Source organism: Myxocyprinus asiaticus, chromosome 43, assembly GCF_019703515.2.
Source record: "Myxocyprinus asiaticus isolate MX2 ecotype Aquarium Trade chromosome 43, UBuf_Myxa_2, whole genome shotgun sequence".
In the NCBI taxonomy this organism is placed as follows: domain Eukaryota; kingdom Metazoa; phylum Chordata; class Actinopteri; order Cypriniformes; family Catostomidae; genus Myxocyprinus; species Myxocyprinus asiaticus.
In genome coordinates, this window is record NC_059386.1 from 17,225,997 (window position 1) to 17,240,549 (window position 14,553).

A 14,553-nucleotide genomic window follows, 5' to 3' on the forward strand; every position below is an offset into this window, starting at 1 on the left:
TGTCAAAGTATTTAAATACTGGACTCAGTACCAGCAATTACATATATAAGTTTCATTGGTTGTGGAGGTCATGCAGCTCCTCCCTCCTAACTTACCCCAGTCCATTTGAAAGGAAAATATAAAAGGATTTAAAACAACATTCCACCTAATTTGGGGGCTTAAAATAATAGAAATCTCATGTAAATAGATGCTTGTAATGTAAAGTATAGCTACACTTCCGCAGAGAGCATAAAATACAAGTGTGCTCCTCATACAGTATATATACTGAGTAGCATTATTCCTTACAGTTTCAGTGACCTAAATAAGCTTCCTGGGGATTTTTTTCTATCCTTTTTACAAGTTAGAACACATTTCTCTACTTTTCATTTGATTGATATTATGGCATAAATCACAACATTAAAGGAACTACAATATTTATGACATGTTGTAAATCTAAACCCACAGGCATGCTTTTGGGACAGGGTCGAGAAGTCATTGCTTTTCAACCCTACATTTTGACATCTTCGCTGTCTGGTTTGAAAAATTGAGCGTTCGGGTGATGATAACATAAGCACCCCTGTCTTTACAGAACACGGCACAAAATTAAACCTTTACTGCAACAAAAACAGCTGGAACTCTGACTAAAGTTGTTCTACAAAAACACATCTTGACCCAAATCTTATGCACTTGTATGGATAGTTTAATGATCTAATATGCAAAGAGAGTGACCAATCAGATCACAAAAGGATTCATGTAATTTTTAATTTTGAAAGAGATTTTTATTTTATTTCTAGTTGCATTTAGGATTATGTTGCACATGTAGCTGCAGGAGAGAAGATGGGTGAGAGTACTTGAAGGCGGAGCAGACTAGTGAGTGGTTTGTGAAACAGGTGTGATCAAGCGGAGCTGGTATCTGAGTTATGCAGTAAAACAGAGGGTAGCTGATGATAATTATCAAACAACAGCAGTACTCAGCATCAAGGTGTTATTGCACTGGTTCCAGCTTCTGCGCACTCCCATACTCATGATAAATAATGAAAAATGATCCTGTCACAACTGCACCCTATATTCACTCATCCTTTCATGTATTCAGGTGTCCACATAGTATATTGTGCTGTTCATCTGTCCACTCTTCCTTGCATTAATTCACTCTTTCATCGATTGATAATGTGCTTGACTTGTTCTGTAACTGTTCAAGGCAAAGCAAGGCAAGGTTTCAAATTTCAGTTCTGAAAATTTTATCTAAAGGCAAGTGATTGTCATTTCTACATACTATTGTTCTCTAACAATAGTGTTTTCCAAACCGTATACACATTTTATCGGTGTTGTTATTTTACCTAGTTATGTATAAATTAGTATATGGTGTGTATTTAAAATATTTATTGAGAGCATTTCAGTGCTGCAATCTACACAGATAAGCCAAAACATTATGACCACTCACAGGTGAAGCAAATAACATTGATCATCTCCTAACAAGGCCACATGTCATGGTCTGGGTAGATTAGATGGTAAGTGAACAGTCAGTTCTCGTAGTCAATGTGTTGAATGCAGGAGAAATGGGCAGGAGTAAAGACCTGAGTGACTTTGACAAGGGCCAAATTGTTATGGCCAAATGACTGGGTCAAAGCATCTCTGAAACGGCAAAGCTTGTGGGTTGCTCCCAGCCAGCAGTGGTGAGTACCTACCGACAGTAGCCCGTGGAGGGACAAACCACAAACCGGCAACAGGGTGTTGGATGCCCAAGGCTCATCAACGCGCGAGCACAACGAAGGTATCCCATCTGGTCCGAACCAACAGAAGGTCTACTATGGCACAAGTCACACAAAATTTTAATGATGGTTACAGGAGGAATATGTCAAAACACACAGTGAAAGGAAGCTGGTTACCCTGTGAATGTTCTTTTCAATACAAAGGTAGTTAACTGAACATTTGGGAAACAAAAGATGTCTTTTAGGGTGTTTGTTTTTTTATTTTCACTGGACCATTGCTCCATCCACATCATACTGTATAAAGATGCAGTAGTTTCTCTGATAACTACAGAACTTTTATATACTTTACAGTGTCCTGGGTTTATCATGCCAATGTATTGTTCAACAGAGAGATTTACATTTGTTTAACTAGATAGGTGAAATTTGTCAAGACAAACTTTGACGTTGGCTTGACAACACCTTGTATAAAGTTTAAACTAGTTTTAAAAGGTTGAAGTTTGATGGTTATACTGACATTACAAGAAGACAAGCAGCCCGCTATCTAGTTAGATAGACAGACTGTCACATAGAGAGAGAGAGAGAGAGAGAGAGAGAGAGAGAGCAACTTAAATCAGATCAAAGGCCTTTTGTGGGTTTGTTAAAGGGATAGTTCACCCAAAAAAGAAAATTCAGTCACTGCTTACCCCTGTGTTGTTATAACCCTGTATGACTTTCTTTCTTTTTCTTAACACAAAGGGAGAAATTGGGGGAAAATATTGTCCTCAGTGATGTCATACAATCAGTTTATAGTGACCACCTCTTCAAGCTTCAAAAGAACGCAAAAGTATAATTCAGAAGTCTAATAAATTATTCCATCAGACTTATGGATTTTCTGTAAGCATACAAACCAAAATCTAATGTATTATTTAGTGAAAATGTTCACTGATTGTTGATCTCTTGTTTGTGTTCATGATAGGGCATGAGAGCAACAGTTCACACAATCCCCTCACGCGTTCAAGCGAAAACTTTTGTTTATCTAAAAACAGGTCCTCCACAGCAATAGTGACAACAGAACACAACACAGCTGAACACAAAACAGAAAACAGAACTTAATAAACATGTCTGAAGAGTTTATAGTTGAAGAATTTATTCATTTCTATGAACTTAGAAATCAAACAGAAACATAGGGGAGGCTACAGGCAGCCACAGTCACATCGTGTCCTAACATGACAGCAAATGACACACGATAAAAAGTATGTTTTCTATGTTAATCAGAGTTTTTGTCCTAACCAGCAGTGATGAATGACAGTACATTCTATCGATCACTTTTTTTCTATTTTCGGCATCACGCAGGTATCCGTCCACTGTGAACTGTCACCGGTCCAAAAACTTTCAAAAAATAAGGCTGGGCATAGAATGCATCTACAAACCCATCAGGCATGTTTAGTAAGTTCTGCTCTCTGTTTTGAGTGCAGCTGTTGTGTTCTGTTGTCGCTATCGCTGTGGCGGACCTGATATTAGATTGCTTGAATGCCCCAATGTCACGAGGGAGCTGTGTGAACTGTTGCTCTCGTGCCCTGTCATGAACGCACACAGGAGATCAACGGTCAGTGAACATTTTCACTTAATAATACATTAGATTTCGGTTTCTCACCAAACCTTACTGTATGCGTTAATAACAATCATGAGTCTCAAGGAATAATTTATTAGACTTCTGAATTATACTTTTGCATTCTTTTAAAGCTTGAAGAGGTTTTCACTTTAAACTGCCATTGTATGACATCAGTGAACACAAATTTTTTTCACAATTTCTCCCTTGTGTTAAGAAAAAGAAAGAAAGTCATATGGGGTTATAACAACACAATGGTGAGTAAACGATGCCTGAATTTTCATTTTTGGGTGAACTATCCCTTTAATATGGATTTTATTGACAGTAGGAGTTTGAATCAGCGAGCATTCCATTGGCTTGTTTGAACATTCCGTCAATGTAATTCTATGAGATTTTTCAGATTTTTGATCGGCTGCTGTGCAAAAAAAAAAAAAAAAAAAAGAAGTCAGATTAGTTAGAAAAGTAATAGCACACTATTACAGAACAGTCTGAATGTCTGTATCAAGTCTGGTGTATGTAGCTTAAAAGCTCTAGGAGGAGTTGGTGTTAGAAATTTTGGTCTCGTTTAAGGGATTTTGAAAAAACCCTAAACCATGTTTGTAGAATAGTAGTTTGTCAAGCCAACATAATGATTTTAATCTCTGTAGAATCAACAAAATTATTTGATAGAAGAGGTTCCATAAATGTAACTATTTGTAGAAATAAATTTTTAGAAATACATTTACAAATATATTAAATATATACTAATATTTTAAGCATTTTATATATCAGTCTATAGGGACTCCCTACAGTACTTTCTTGAATCTCCAGAGGCCAGCAGACCCCTGATTGGCCATATTTGGTATATAACTGTTGAAGAAGCACTCAGTATTTTTGCTTGTTTGTTTATGTTGGACTTACACTGACATCTAGGTGCATGGATGCATGCGTCATCAGAGATTATTTAGAAGAGATAGGTCGCTTCTGTTAAAATGAATGGGAGAAACTGTAACTTGGAATTTTTAAAACATTGACAAACAATGTTAACTTTCATCACCTCAGAAAGTGCAGTCACAGGCAACAGTGGTATCTGAATTTGAAAGTGCTGGAAGAACTGTGAACTTAGCTCTGAGCTTACTTTTTCAATAAACAGCAAATACTGTTAAATACTAAAAGTTAAATACTGGAAAAAGAATCTATTCACTTGACATTCACAAATGAACATGTCAATTATAAAGAGATAAACTTAATATTTTGAATGCAGCAGACTGGTTTCTTTTTATGTTCATGTTAAGTCAAGTAAGGCTACATTGTGGAGGGACAGACCAGAGTGCAACTGTCAAGCCAGTGAGGTAATTAAGCTTACTAACACCACTACTGGCTTGTCAGCTGCACCCGGTTTCCCCCGTTTCCTCCTTGGGGATCACTGTGAACAATATTTTTGCAAAAACTAGCATTTGATTTTTTGATTTTTTTTACTGTATAGCATTAATGTAACTATTGCCTATAGTGTTAAGATATTTGTCAGAAAGGTACGGCCTTCCTCGAAGGATTGTAGTTGCTTTCTTACCTGGAATCTCTACTCTGCTTTTACCTGCTGTCTCTTCACCCTGCTCTTCTTCTCTATGTCCTTTTCCTAATTAATATATGAAAAATAGCAGAAAATTCTCCAGATTTAGTAACACATTAAATGTTTTTCATTTCCTTAACCATTAAATGCACATATACGGCCAGTCTACCTCATCCATTTTTTGGAGTTATTAATCTGTAGTATTTCTCAACCTTTCCATTATGAACAATGCAACATGACAAAATTGTAAAAATGAATACAATTCCTGACTAGGTAAGTTGCTAGTAACCTGAGATGTAACAGTGTAGTAATACACTGATGAGCCAAAACATTATGACCACTCACAGGTGAAGCAAATAGTGTTGATCATCTCCTAACAAGGCCACATGTAAAGGTCAAAAGCACCAACATTGGGCACTTGAGTGTCAGAACTGGACCTTGGAGCAAGAAGGTTGCCTGGTCCAAGGTGTCCCGTTTTCTTTTACATCACGTTGACGGCCGTGTACGTGTGCCATTTACCTGGGAAAGTGAAGGCACCGGGATGCAGTTTGGAAAGACGACAAGTCGGTGGAGGGAGTGTGATGCTCTGGGCAATGTTCTGCTGGGAAACCCTGGGTCCGGCCATTCATGTGGACATCAATTTGACATGTGCCACCTACATAAACATCGTTGCAGACCAGGTACACCCCTTCATGGCAATGGTATTCCCTGATGGCATTGGCCTCTTTCAGCAGGATAATGCACCCTGTCACACTGCACACATTGTTCGGAAATGGTTTGAGGAACATGATGAAGAATTCAAGGTGTTACCCTGGCCTCCAAATTCCCCAGATCTCAATCTGATTGAGCATCTGTGGGATGTGCTGGACCAACAAGTCCGATCCATGGTGGCTCCACCTTGCAACTTACAGGACTTGAAGGATCTGCTGCTAATGTCTTGGTACCAGATACCACAGGACACCTTGAGGGGTCTTGTAGTCCATGCCTTGATGGGTTGGCGGCACGCAGAGGACCAACAGCATATTAGGCAGGTGGCCATAATGTTTTGGCTCACCTGTGTAAATTTGCACTTCCATAAATCACAGTTCTTATTTCGAAATAAAACAAGTTTACTATCAAAGAACATCTAGTGCTTTGCATATTACTTTATTAGTTCTTATGGTTTTATAGTGTTTTTTAAGCTGCATAAAGTTTACACTTTTTAGTTTTTGCTCATTTATTCAGAAAATGTAAAAATAAAAATGTGCCCTATTCTTTGACATGTAATTAGTCATAACCTGTGCCAATCAATTTGATAAATGTTACAGTAAATAAAAAAGCTTTATAATGTGATTTGGATAGTTTATGAGTACACACTAATGTTAATCAATACAAAACATCCTTAAACACTAGACACATCCTCAGATTATGTAGAATGGTCTTAAATAGTGACATCAGACAATATGTACACAATAAAAACAAGCTGATATAATACAAATTAACAAAATATGTTTTGTAATTGACATTCATTTACATTGTTTCAAACATTTACACTATATGGGCAATCTGTAGATCTATTTGATAATACTGTATAAGCAAGTGCCTGGCTGATAAAGATGCATTTAAGAGTTAATGAAATGAAATGCTGCCTGCAGTGAAATGTGGAACATCCTCAGACACCGTTTATGAGACACAGTCTCTGTTCTCTTCCCTGCTGCTGTTTGGTCATCCTCACCTCTTCTCTCCCTCTGCCCACCACGCGAAATGAAAAAGTTTGTATATCCATCTGAATAAATAAAATGTATTAAGATATGAAATGTATTACGTTTCTGTATTAAACATGTATTAAGCATTGATCGATACCAGCAAACAGATAACAAATAATAATAAATAAATAAACTTCAGAGCTAATTAGCTAAAATCTACTATCAAATTATTGAGTAAACTATCTAGCCAGTATTGCCCTAAATGACTTAAAATAAGTTTTACTGATGACTAAATCACATCTTTTGTGATAGAAGCAAGAGATTAGCAAGTATTAGCTTTTAGTAGCTCATGTCAATTAACAAGCAAACGTTATCAAATTTGTGCTGAAGAAACGGTAAAACGGGATATCAATTAACAACCATTTCAACTAAATTCACATTGAAATCGCTACTCATTTACACAGCTGCAAACGTAGGCTTGGTAATTACCTTTCAGTGTCGATTAGTAATAATCACCATTGCATATGAGGTTCTGTTTTGGGGGAGAGAAGAGGGACACAGGGGGTGCGAATGTATATTTGATTGGATAGATCGCTGATGAGGAAAAACGTTCACTTCAACAGGCTCAGTGCTGGATAGTAACGGTGTGCATGCAATCTTGATTACGTAATCAGATTACAAAAATCAAGTACATGTAATTGGATTAAATTACATTTTAAAATACACTTTTATATATAAAAATACTTTTTTATGGATTACATGATTGCATATTAAAGGTGCTATATGTAAGATTGACAACAAGCCTTTGAAATGGGTACTGCAGTCCAAATTCAAAATATTGGAGAGTTGTCTGCCCCGCCCCACACTCGAAGCTCATGCAGGTTGACAGAATGTTGATATGCAAATTAGCCAACTCAGCATCTGTTTTCAAGTATTTCTGGGCTTTAAGCTGTCTCCATCCTCCAAAGGCATCTCCAATATTTATCCTTGTTTTACTACGCCTCTGGTCATGGTGGTTTTTAGATGGATGGCGAGGCTTTTTAGGTCGGGTGGAATCTGTTATCTCTGATCCAGTTCGTTTGCTGGCTTCCATGGGTGCAGCACGCAGTGTTGTTTGCCTGCAAACTTGTTCAAATCTGGCAACCCGGCGGTGTCGAAATACTATTGGTGAGTGGGCAGTGGGCGGGATCACACAAGCCAAAACATAAACAGAAATTCCGGCCCGGAATGGAAACGTGAACGTAGAATATACTGGCTGTAGCTTTGTTATCGGCGAAGCCAGTATTTCAATTTATCGTGTTTCTTAATTCTCTAATGACATATTATTGTCATTTTATGATTTAGTACAGTAAAAATATTACATATAGCACCTTTAAGAAAGCAATGTCAGTAACCCAGCAAACATAGAACATTCCCCTAACTTATGCATCAATTTGGTTCCCGTTTGGTTATTCCTAATTCCTAATGTTCTAGGAACGTTCTCTTTAGGTTCTATTTTTTTTGCAACTGTAAACTAATGTTTGATTATTGACTACAAATGAAGACAAGCAGGCATATCTGCTAAGCTGTACACTTGACTTCAGTGGTAAGAAATGACTTGAAGAAATGTTAGACCTTTAAGGTTAATTAAATGTTTATTCAATTTTTAATGTCTGTCCATAAATTTCTGATTTTAAAAACCCTCGACTGTGTTGAAGTCATTTGTTATTTGGAATAATTTACTTCAGTATCTGCATATTAGCCTAATGTCCGGTGCTGAGGTAGCTGAGGAAACGCAAAAATCAATGCTCGGTTTTCAGTATGGTACAATGTTAGATAAAAAATACATGTTTTAAAAAATCGTACACATTAATGGAAGAATTACATCGTACATATTATTTCATTCCACCTGTTCAGGGAGTTTCCCTGTCTTAATTCCGCCTGAGGTAGCTGGGGTAGGCTCCAGCACCTCCACGACCCATAAGCTACATAGGATAAGCGGGTCGAAAAAAATGTGGATGGATGGATATTAATTTATCCATCACTCCATTATATTTGATGATTTGTTTAGCTTATTTTAATAATTAATTAATTAGTTTGAATCCAGGGCGTGCTGAGTGACTCCAGTTAGGCTTCCTAAGCAACCAATTGGCCTGGTTGCTAGGGTGGGTAGAGTCACATTGGGTTAACCTCCTTGTGGTCGCTATAATGTGGTTCTCGCTCTCGGTGGGGCGCGTGGTGAGTTGTGCGTGGATGCCGCGGAGAATAGCGTGAAGCCTCCACATGCGCTAGATCTCCGCGGTAACGTGCTCAACAAGCCACGTGATAAGATGCGCGGATGTATGGTCTCAGACGCGGAGGCAACTGAGATTCATCCTCCGCCACCCGGATTGAGGCGACTGACTACGCCACCACAAGGACTTAGAGGGCATTGGGAATTGGGCATTCCAAATTGGGGAGAAAAGGGGAGAAATTTTTTAATTAATTAAACAATAGATCAGAACAAGACATGGATAGTAGATTTATTGACATACAGTAGGGTTGCAGAAAGGATCTCACTATATAAGAGGTTAGGTTAAACTTGCAGGGAACGTTCTATTTCCGTAAAGAAAACTTTCCTGGCAAATCAAGAGAGAACATTAAAATGTCTTTTCTGGGAACATTCTGGGAACCAAAAGTTAAGGTTCCCAGAACGTTCTGGGAACCAAGAATTGTTAGCTGGGAAATTGTTAATTTATTGATCACCCTAATCATTCTCTTTTTTTTTTTTTTTTTATCTTTTGCATTTTTCATTCTAATCCAGCATACCGCTGATATACCTTGCAACATCATTGCTGTTGATTTTATGGTCATTAATTTTTGTTCATTTTATTTAAATTTTATGTTAATTAATGTTTGTAATGTTGCTATTGTTTTATGCACTTAAAACAAACTTGATGTCTCAGAGTTTTGAATTATAAACTTTGGCCATGCACTGTCATTGCTGTTACATTTAATGTTTATTGTATGTGCATTCATGTAATTTTTAATGCACTTTTTAAAAATGTCAGGAGCTATTTTTATGTCTCTTTTTGTTTGTAATAAAGAATGAAATACATTTTCTTTCTCTTTGTACATTTATGTAAAAATTATACAAGGTTATCCTACTCAAATGCATGTGACATCAAATAAAATAGAATTAGGTTGGAAGTAATCCAAAAGTAACCCAAAAGTAATCAGATTAGATTATACCAAAAATGTAATCTACGAGATTACTTTACGGATTGCATTTTTTTGTCATTTAATAGAGCACAACAGTGACCACCCACATTTTCAGCCACCTGGGTTCCGGAAGTAATTTCCCCATTCATTTCTTCCATAGACTTTTTATAAAATCCTTCATAAAAGAGTTGTGAGCAATGAAACAAACCAACCAGCTCCGAGGTGAATCACAACATCACAAAATTTGTTTTGATGCAAAAACATCAACGGACATAAAGACAAAGGTACAAGGCTGTGTACTTACCGTCTTTACTGAGGGCACGGACTAAAATCCCATGAAGTATTTCGAATGATGTCATTGAATAAAAAACAATAGGAATATATAAAACTATTGATTTTATGTTGCTGATTATAAGTAGCCTATAGAAACAATGTATTTTACATTTATTGCACCCATTTGTACAAGGGTGAAGGAAGACTGAATCGATTATGTCATTCACAGTGTGTCATGGGAGTGGGCGGCATATGGGGAACAGAAACCCATCACGCCGCACTACACGATATAACCTCCCAGAAAGGAAGCATGACGCCGCAGTCTCGTGGGACAGCGACAGACATGAGTATGCTGTAGTGAGTGACCCTCATGTTGGGCCAGAAGGGGAGCACTCAGAATGAATATATGAACTATAGTCATATAGTGTGAAGGGAGTTTATTTATAATTTAAGTGCTTGTGACTTATGGTAAATTACAATGGCCTGAATGCAGGCGGTTGTTTAAAATTATGGGGAGCTCGTCTTGAAAGGGAGGAGTATAAGTATATATATTTGGCCAATGAATAGCAAGCGCTCTAAACAGAGAGGACTTGTGAAGAGAGAGACATTATGTCTAGGTTGTAAAACAAGCAAATGTGTTTTGAGAAGACCATCCTGCTGCAAAACATATGTCTTGTAAGGACACACCATTTGTCCATGCCCATGAGGAGGCCATGCCTCTAGCTGAGTGTGCTTTAACAACAATTGGGCAAATCTTACCCTGCGACTCATAAACCAAGGCAATTGCATTGACAATCCAGTGAGAAAGTCTTTGCTTGAAGATGGACATTCTTTCGTGCATCCTCCATAGCATTCAAAGAGCTGATAAGACAGTATGAACTGGTGTGTACGCTCAATGTATGCGTGTAGTGCCCGCACAGGGCATAACAAATGCAATGATTAATCCTCATCCGAATTAAATGGAGGAGGGAAGAATGCCTGAAGGTGAACCACCAGCGCTCTGAAGGGCGTGGTTAGGACCTTAGGCACATAACCTTTTCTGGGTTTGACAGTGGCTTTGAAAGACCGGGGCCAAACTCCAGACATGAATTGTCAATTGATAGTGCATGCAGGTCACCAACCCGCTTTACTGAGGCCTGAGCCTGAGTCCAAAGGCTCGAAGGGGGGCCCTGCGAGAGCTTTTAGAACTAAAGTTGAGTCCCAAGTCGGGACTGTAGCCAGGCAAGGTGGGTTTAATTGTCTTGCTCCTTTAAGGAAATTTATGATTAAATCATGCTTGCCTATAGAGACGCCGGCTTCATGTGCGTGATATGCAGATATAGTTGCCACATACACTTTGAGCGTTGACGGAGTGAGTTCTGCGTCTAATTGCTCCTGAAGAAATTTGAGAATTTCATGTATGTGGCAGTTTACTGGGTCTTTGCCATGTGAGAGACCCCAATCAGTGAACACCTTCCATTTTAGCACATAGAGGCGTCTCGTGGACAGCGCTCTGGCCTGTAAAATGGTATTCATGACTGAATCTGTCAGTTGTGGCGTGTTTAATGCACTCCGTTCAGGGGCTACACATGCCGATTCCACAGCTGGGGCTGGGGATACCAGATTGTGCTTTGCGCCTGAGAGAGGAGATCCCTGCTCAGCGGTATTTCCCATGGCGAGCTGTACAACATCTCTATCATTTCCGGAAACCATGGCTGGTTGTGCAATTTCGGTGCAACCAATAGAATCGTTTCCTTGTCCTCTCGGACTTGCATATGATAGAGTGAATCAGGCATACCAGGGAAATCAATATTTGTGTTTTGCCGGCCATTTGTGTGCCATTGCGTCCGCTCCCAGTGAGGCTTGTGACTTTAAGTACCAGAGGGAACAGTGGGTATTTCCCACTGAGGCAAATAGATCGATTTCTGCTTTGCCGAATATTTCCCAAATCCTCAATACAGTTTGAGGATGAAGTCTCCATTCACCTAGTATCACCCCTTGGCGTGACAGTAGGTCCGCGCCGTAATTCAGGTGGCCTAGGACATATGTCTCTCTCTCAGAGAGATGAGATGGTGCTTGCTCCATAGGAGGAGGCGACACGTCAATCTCAACAGTGGCAGTGAATGAATTCCGCCTTGGCGGTTTATATATGCCACAACTGTCATATTGTCTGAGCGAACGAGGACATGACAGTTCGCTATTTCTGACTGAAAAGCTTTAAGGCTAGAAATACAGCCGATAGCTCTAGGCGGTTGATGTGCCATGCTTTCTTTGCCCCTGTCCAGGTGCCGAACTCGGGCGTCCATCACACACCGCCCCCTAACCTGTGTTGGAAGCATCCATAGTCACCACTTTCCGCCTGACAACTTGTCAACTTGCCGCCGCCATAAATCCCAATGCTTTCTGAAACAGTTTCAGTGGAAGTTTTCTCCCTAGTTTGAACTGAGACAGACACTGTACAATGGCCTGAACACGCTCGCTCGTGAGGTGTGCGCGCCCGCTCATGGAGATGAGGCAGTCTCCCAGGTTGGCTGGGGGAGAGCATACTCTTTGCCCAGTTGACACTGAGGCCCAAGCTGTTTAGATGCTAAAGCAGTAAGTCTCTGTGCTGGCATAACAGAGCCTCTGATTGTGCCAGTAACAGGCAATCGTCGAGGTAGTTCAAGATGCGCATGTCTCAGAGGGGCGAGAAACGCATCGATGCACTGTGAATGTGCGAGGCGCAAAAGACAGTCCGAAAGGCAGGACTTTGAATTGATACACTGTTCCCTCGAACACGAATCTCAAAAACATCCTGTGATGTTGTACAATTTGGATATGAAAGTATGCATCCTTCAGATCCATCGACATAAACCAATCGTGTGGGCATACATGCGATAAGATCAGTTTCTGAGTAATCATTTTGAACTGGCACTTTGTGAGTACACGATTTAAATGTCTCAGATACAGGATTGGCCGAAGCCCACCGTCTTTATTTGGGACAAGAAAATAACGGCTGTAAAACCCTTTTTGGGCTTTTTGGCACAATCTCTATCGCGCTTTTCACGAGGAGATTGTGTATTTCGGCTCGTAACACTGGCGCGTCTTTGGACAAAACCATGGAAGACAGAATGGCATTGAAAAGGGGTGGCCGGCCTACAAATTGGATCATATAACCATGTTAGATCATTTTTTGCACCCATTATGAAATATCCGTTAGGGCTCGCCACGTGTCCGCGTAATGGGACAGAGGGCAATTTGGTTTGTTTACCATATGATATAATGCATTGCTCACTATAGGGAAGCGGTTGCGCATAATGTGTGTGCTTTGAAGAGGATAAGGGCTCTTTAGTGAGAATGTGTTAGCATCTCGTGCATTTGCAAGGAATGCTGTATTCTTTTTTGCACTTATTGTATTTTTTATTGGATTTATTTGAGTGCAAGACACAGGAACAACATTTTGAAAAATATTGTGAACAACAATATTCCTTTCCCAACAAACAGTAGTGGGGAGATGGGGAACAGTGTTTGTGTCTCCAATCGAGCATTTTTTGGAGCAGACCCGGAGGGAACCACGGACACTGCTTTCCGCTTCAAAGGGTTGTGCCTGTCAGGAGTGCTTTTGTTGCGCATGCTAATATGCAGGTACCGGTAAGGCAGCAGATATGGGGCTTTTAGTTGAGCGCTGGCTCGAAACAGAGCGAGGGCGAACCAGCTGTAATATACTCTGTTTGGGGATAAAGTGTCTCATAGACTGTGACTGCTGCTGAGTCGCGACATAACGCTCAGCAGATTTATTCACAGAGCTGCCAAAGAGGCTGGCTGGAGACACTGGAGCATCCAACAGAGTGGCTTTTTCCTTATCACTCATTTCTGTGAGGGTTAGCCATATACTGTATGTTGATCCAGAACTGCCAGGTTGCCCATGGACTTGCCGATGGCCTGCGCCTTTCGTGGCACACAGAGCTAAGTCTGTAGCAGTGCGGAGCTCTTTGAATGTCTCTGGATCGAAGCCGTGCTCGTCCATTTGCTTGAGGAGCTTGGCTTGAAATACCTGGAGCACCGCCATTGTGTGGAGTGCTGATCCAGCTTGTCCTGCCGCTGAGTAATCTTTTCCTGCCAGTGTGGACATTTGTTGACACGTTTTGGAAGGATGTATGGGCCGTGATTTCCACAGCCTGTTACTCGCTGGGTAGAGGTGTGCCGGTACCGCATCCTCCACAGTAGTTGGATATAACCGTTTTCTTCCCCCTGATCCACATTAGAGAGGATGGCATCACTGCACGAGCACCGAGAAGGGCATGCGCCAGGACTTAGACAGTTCGTTATGAACTTCGGGAAAGAATGGGGCAGATTTGCAGGACACTGCCATTTGATGGCGTCTGGACTGCAGGAACCATTCATCGAGACTGTTCAGGTTCCTCTGGGTGAGATCACTGAAGGTGAAGCTCTTCGACCACCCTTGTAAGGATGTGGAGCTTCTCCCTGTCAGTGGCACATGCACGTTCCTCACTCTCGCTGAGGGGAGGGGCAGCAGCATCATCCACTGACCACTCACCTGATGCAGTGAGAGACATGACATCATCATTATTATCCCCAGTGTCAGAACCGCTGAACGAGACGAGGACGCCC